At 40.9% G+C, this 6920-nt stretch overlaps 1 protein-coding gene across 1 annotated transcript in view; it reads left to right on the forward strand.

Annotated features, from left to right (window-relative positions):
- ADORA2A (adenosine A2a receptor) overlaps positions 1–6920 on the forward strand; it is a 51441-nt gene that overhangs the window by 43701 nt on the left and 820 nt on the right. The window lies entirely within an intron of this gene.

Raw genomic sequence — 6920 nt, forward strand, 5'->3', positions numbered from 1 at the left:
TGCATCACACCCTTGCCACACTTGCTCATTCCTTGTGCTCCTCTTTCTTCGCAGTGTGTGTGGACCATGTCTTGCAGATGATCTGTCCAGGGAGCTTGTGTTACATTTCTTTCCTCTCCATGTGACTCAAGGGATGTTTGTTCTCTTGCCAGTTATTTCTGTGCTTCTGTGAAAATGTAGGGCATGAGGTAATGGAAATCTTCAGGCATGTGAATGAAGGGGGCAATGTATTGTTTTCAAACGCATTTCTTTATGGGGTCTAAAAAGGAGAAGGGTCCCTCATTCAGGGTCTTTGTCGCACAGAGCTGGCTCTTGCAGTGGAGAGAAGCAAGAGCTACTGCTGATATCATTGCCAGTCATTTTGTTAAGTGTTTCCCCAAGAGAATCCCACATATTTTTGATATGGGCTCATTTGTTTGTGTGTTGGCTGCCTCTCTCCATAGCAGTGGTGCTGTCCCTTTCTCTCTCTCTCTCTGCTCTCACAGTGCTTTGGCAGTGCCTTCTACCTCCATCAAGTTTTAAATGGCCTCTTTTGAATGATCTTTGCTGACACAAGCTGCATTAGTCATGGCTGGTGCAGGAGGTGGGAAGGCTCCTCAAACAGGAATGTGCTGTCTTTGGGGTCATGGAAACCAGCCAGGAATTTCTGCTCTCCCATTCCCAGGGGCATGAACAGCCTGCAGAGGAAAAATTAAGGTGACCATTTCCTCAGTTTAAAAGTCATTGACCTGAATTGGAGCTGTTTTCCAGAACTTTGTAAGATGGAGAGAAGTTTTGGAAATATGACTTAAATCTTGATGGAGGAGAAGTGATGATTTCAAATATTGCAGTCCTATAATAAAATATAGGAAATTGCTATTTGAAAAAAAATAAAAAGCATCAGGCATTGTCTTTAGAGCCTTTCAGCCTCTAAAATTAGGCTTAAGAGTCTTTTTTTTTCCTGCTTGGTCTGTGAGTGGGGCCTGTTCAATCAGAGAGATGGATGTTAAACAGCCAGGTATCATTTTTTGTGTGTATGAGCGCAGAATATCAGCATGGGCTAAAAAGTTACCTATATGCCACATGAGCAGTGAAACAGCGTGTTATTCTGAAGGAGATAGAGGGACCAAAGTTGTCTCTCTTCTGCAAGACTGATATCTTAACAGTTCTCATGGGAGGAAGGACATGTTCAACCTAATGGGATAATGGAATAATATGTTGAACATATCGACTTTGACACAGACCAGCTGGTGGCTGTAGACACAAATAACCTAAGGAAAACAAATTTGAAATGTTTCAGGAAATGGCTCCATGCATGCAGTGCAGTGCAGTGTGTGTGTGGGTGACTTATGTGTAAAAGAAAAAAGATGAATGCCCCTCTTTTTTGCTGTGGGAGGATTGTGTCGCCCATTCTTGCAGAGGACCAAATTCCATCCTTAATGATAGCCTGGGCTATAAATTTAGTGCTATCTTCTCCTCTGGACCCACAGAACTCCACACTGGGAGGCTGGACATAAGGTCCACTATGAAGTCTAGTTAGTAAACAACCTACAGTTATTGTTAGAAGTTTGCTCAAAAATTATTCTTGCTATAACTATTGCTTAGCAGGAAAATTATTTCCCCCCCCAGTAGGTCCTCCACAATCTCTTCCCTTCTTTCTCTCTGCTTCCATTAGCCTTTGTGTTTTTAATCCACCTTGTCTTCTCTGTCCAACTATTTTCAATTCTAGTCTGTTTACAACACAAACTGCTCAGATTTTGCTGTGCTGTGTGACACTTGTAGTAAACGTCTCCAGATTCACCCTGCTTGGCTAAGAACAACAAGAAATAAATACAGAATGAGTGATGTAAAATGCTGAAGAGCATTGTAAAATGCTGAAGATGTCAAAGATCTTGAAGAGGCCAGTCAATCCTATCCTTCTCCCCTTGGTCACTGCAGATCCAGTTTTCCCCTGGTTCTCATTTTTTAACTCTTTAGCTCATGTCACTGCAACTGAGCAAGCATTCAGATGTGCTTTAAGCAGAAGGACAGCAGAACGTGCTACACTCTTTATAAAAGCAGCTTCCTTCTCTTTCCTCATTTGCCTTTTATGTCAGCATCAAGCATCACTTTCTTTTGCAAGACTGGCTTTGGTAAAAGGTAGACGGATGAGATATACTCCATTGAAGAGTTATTTCTGGCACAGAGAGAGCTGGAAGGAAGTCAGCATTACACATGCACACTGTTTGGCCTGGGAAGATCTGAGAACCCTTTAAATAATTGGCTCAGAAATGGCTTTCTCCCTTTTATCTGGGAGATTTTTGCTTTCCTGTTAAGTTAATTAAACTTCTGTTTTGACTTCCTCATGCCCTTTCGCCAACATGCAGCCTTTTCATGGAGATATTAGTTCATTAGCCATCATTTACAGTGTTAAGCTTAGGTTACTACTGTTTGTTTGCCAAGTGCGGCTGTAACTGTCTGCCTATTTCATGTGTTGCTGTGGGCTAGTGATATTGGCTTTCACCAAACAAATGTGCTGTTGAGGCTCAGCAATGTCCCTGCCTTGCGCTGTCCTTAAAAGATGTAATGCTTGTCTTCTTCCCACTTGTCTGAAAACAAGGGCTTGTTTACCCTGGACAACAGATTCAGATTGCAGTGGGGTCTGCTGTTCAAGTTCTGTTTTATGCATTCTCTCATTTTGGAATATGAGGATGTTTACTCAGAAATAAATTCCAAAGCAGATTAAGTTATTTTGAAACACAAGTTTCCAGACTGGGTGTCAATGCTAGTGCTGCTATATAAAAGCCCAGAATGCCTGAAATCTTGAGAGATCAGGTACCAAGTGCTTGGTGGTATTCACCAGTTCATCGGGCGAATTAAGCTGAAGGGTTGAAGCCCGCTTTCCCATCCCTTAGTGCAAGTCTGTGCTCCCAGATCATGTTGCAGCAGAGTGATCCTACAGTTGCTGCCTTTTTTCTTTCCTTCCTTACCACCTAAATCACATTGCAGCCCTGGTTACTTCCAGTCTGTGGGGATTATGAGTTGAATAGTTATGGTGAGAGACTAATGGTGAAGCATTTTAATATGGGTGATTTGTAGAAACTTGGAGAATGTTCTGTCTTTGGGCCAATGCATGCAATCTGCATTGGAGGTCCGTTTTTGAAAGCTCCTATATGGAGCGCATAGTGCTGTGGGAATGTAGAAATCTAAGGGAAGTGCTTGATAATCCTAGTGGCAGGAAGTCCCCTTTGTGAGGGGAGAAGCTCTGATGCCTTGTTATAATTTCTCATGGCACAGCTAAAATACCTTCCCAGAGATGCAACGCGTTGACTGTTAGTGGATGTTGCTACTCCTTTTGTGCTGCCAAGCGTGAAATCAAAGATTAACATAGCCCTTTATTGACTGATGTGTACAGGCTTTGATCTGCCGCATAATATTCAGTGCCTATCCTAGAAGTTACTCATTCGGTACTCAGTTCAGCAGGTAGATTGAGGAGACACACCTCTTCAACCTCCTTGCTGTGTTGGTTTTAACAACATCAAACCCAAACCTTTACACTAAAGAGCCAGACTGGAGTACTGAATCCTTCTGTACCACTTTGCTACTAGCTAAGCTTTCAGCCAAAGCTGTCCTGCCTAAAGAATTATGGCCTTTGGGCCATTATAATGAGCTCTCCTGAAACAATTTACAACTTTTTGCCTGAATTTGTGTTTTGGACAATTTTAGTCAGTGGCAATGGAAGTCTCCAGAATTTTGCATTTATTTTTATCTTGGATGGCTCTTTGGGATTACTTTACACTGAAATTGTTTATAAAAAGCTGTCATGACTGTAAGTGGCCCTTTTCAGAACTTCAAAGAAATTCTCATTATTTTCTAAATGATATCCCTATGGACCCTATCAAATGCTTTTTCAAAGTTCATATATTTCAGATACAGCCTTCCCTCAGAGAGGAACTCTATGAGGATTTTCAGGTCAGCCATATGATAAATTCAAGTCCATCTTTCTCAAAATCAGATTATTAATCCCTAAATTAGATATCTGCTAATTCTATCCTCTTTAACAATATTCTTGCCAGGGATCTTTCAGTATAGAAACATCATGTTCCAGGCTTTGCATCATATGTCTCCAGTTCTTACACTATGGAATATCTCTTTTCTGCAAGGATTCAGAAAAGAGATCCTTCTCCTACTGCAAGGGGAAGGACATCTTTCCCTTCCCAGATTCTACCTAAAATTCATTCATTTTGATTTAGACTAGTACCCGCTTTGATGAAGGATTAGAACATTCTATTTATAGTAGGTGCTTAAAGACCGGGCTTCCTGAACCCATGGAAAACAAATGCACCAGATTTTATTCTTTTGTTCTTTTAATAAACTCTCTGTGAGATTCTTCCCCTCCCCTCCTTTCCTGCTGGTTTACTTGCATTCTTATATGTTCAGTGTTTTTCTCTTCTGTCTTTGTTCCAGTTTATCAGCAATTTACACACAGTTGTTTCCCAGACTCCATGATTTCAACAGCAAAAATAACATGACCTTTTGAGCCCATGAGCAATCTTGGTGGTGATAATTTAGCAGAAGGTTACGGTAATGAACAAGAACGCTGCTCTTAAATGTTAGATCATTAAATGTTTTTATGAGTGTTTATTACTACTTTAATGCACTTCCTGTGCCCCAGGGAGATAGACGTTTTCCAGGAAGGAAAGAACTAAATTTGGTCATGTTTTTGAACCTTTTCGTTAATTGGCAAAAATCATCAATTTGTGAATATCGTCTCTCCTAGTTTAAACATACCTTTTCAGGTGTGATTTAGTCAAAGCAAACAAGCAGAATATTTCTAGCTAGAAAGACACCAGCACTAACAACAGAAGGACTCTTTCAAAGCTACATTAACTCTTTAAAAGCTGTGAGAAGGGCTTTTCTTGCTGCATCTGATGAAGCTCAGGACATGTGGAAGGAGGGAAAGGTGACTGAAAAGTTACGCTTCACTCCCCAGACCTGAGGCTGGTTTGGGACTGCTTTGGTCCCAGGCGTGTCTGAGAGCAAACTGAATGCATTGTCAACAATAAACTTCCTCAGTTCTTCAGTCCACTTCCCCTCAACCAGCCTCAAGAATGGCAGGAAGCCAAGACCACATGAGACAAAACACCAGCCATATGAGGTTTATAATTTGGCTTTCCTACTCTACAGGTGTTTGTATTGTACCTGTGGCTTTTGCAGAGTCCACTGGAAAGGCATGGTGTCTAAACACAGACCAGAATTTTCCATGCATATCGGAATCCTCACCTCCATTTTGGCTTAGGTATTTGAATAGGGGCCCGTTTCTAAAGCTGATACGAATGCTTTTAAAGATTTAAGTAGAACCAGTAAAAGAACTCTTTGCCTATAACCAGGATAAGGCCATCTGTGTTACAAGCAAGAAGTCATGGTACATTGGAGCGACTTCAAAACAGAGAATTTTAGTTTTCCTACATCCCAGCACCCCTAAAGCTTGCTTGTATCGATGTATAAACCAAAGCAGGACAGAAAGCAAGCTTACTATCTTCCTCCTTTCTAGCTGTTTATTAAGTAGCATGAAGCATTAAGCAGGATTTATCTTTTCCCTGTATTTTAGAGCTGTCTATTCTCTCACAATTTTTACTTTGCTAATTACCCTTCACTGCCTACGTCTTAAACTTGAAATATTTTGAATCAGATGTGTCTCAAGATAATTTTTTAAATATATCTCTATATGAAGTGAGGGGATCTGTATCTGACGTTAAGCAATGCATCTGCTTTAGAGATCTATTTCAGCGATCTATTTTGCAGTACAATTCAGTATTTTATTTTGTGGCCGCTGGAAAAGGACAGTGTACAAGGTCATTCTAAAAGGGTGCTGCAGCATCTAGAAAGAAAGCTGAAACAGGCCATCAATATCATGTGGCCTTGCAGGACATGTCTGGGTCCACGTGCCCTTAAATCCCTTGATAGGTGTTAATAACAAGGAGCATGACCCTATGGGTGATCTGAGACACTTATTGTATCAAGGATGCCAGTTATTCATTTATTTAGCTGCTCTGGAGAACTCTCTGTGATCCATTTCAAGGAATGGCAGCAGAAGAAAGTGCCCAGAAACATGATTTACATGATAGCAGCACGGTTTGTAAGAAGCTGTGTGTTTCAGAGGGAGTGTATTTACATACTACTAACTTAGAGGGAAAGGCAGAAATTCTGCCTATAGTCCTGCCTACTAGCTCTGATATGTGATGCTATTCAGCCTTTGCTCTTATCCTGGGTTACAGTGGAAAGACTTTTGTTTGTTTGTTTAAATCTGTTCTTGGGTCTGTCCCAATTTTGGCCTGAACTCTAGATGTTTGGCTCTTAAATTCACTCTCCAGAGTGCTTCTGACTAATGCTAGGGTGCTATTGTGGGATTTTACAGGAACTCTTGGGAACAGTCTTGCAGCACAGAGTGCAGAGCAGTATTATCAAAATCCAATTTTGGCTCTGAGATGATATCTGTGCAACATAGGTTTTCAGCATAGAAGTACAGTAGAAAAACTGCTTTCTACACAGATTACACCCGTGTGGTCCTGACTTCTTTATCTGACATTCTGGACCACCCTGACTGAGGGCAGTAGAGAAGAAAACTTTGCACACTTCAGAATTGTTTTATAGGAATTTTCCCTGTAAACCAGTTATCACAGCCTGGGCTCATGCCAGACGGTTTTCATCTATTTCCCAGAATAATTACTTGGTCCAGGTAATGCAGAACTGGGAAGAAGTTTGAATATAGAGCTCTGAAGAAGTCAAAACCAGACTTAAGATCTGGATACCAGCATCATAATTAAAATATAACTGTAATGATTGAGGCAGAACATTGAGATTTAGATCCAAGCTCGCTCTCTAATATGCTTTTGTCTGGGGTATGGAAGGCATCTTCCTTTATTAGGTTACTTTCCTGCTGAATATTAACATTTCGTGCT

The sequence above is a fragment of the Struthio camelus genome, chromosome 17, assembly GCF_040807025.1.
Source record: "Struthio camelus isolate bStrCam1 chromosome 17, bStrCam1.hap1, whole genome shotgun sequence".
NCBI classification, from domain to species: Eukaryota; Metazoa; Chordata; class Aves; order Struthioniformes; family Struthionidae; genus Struthio; species Struthio camelus.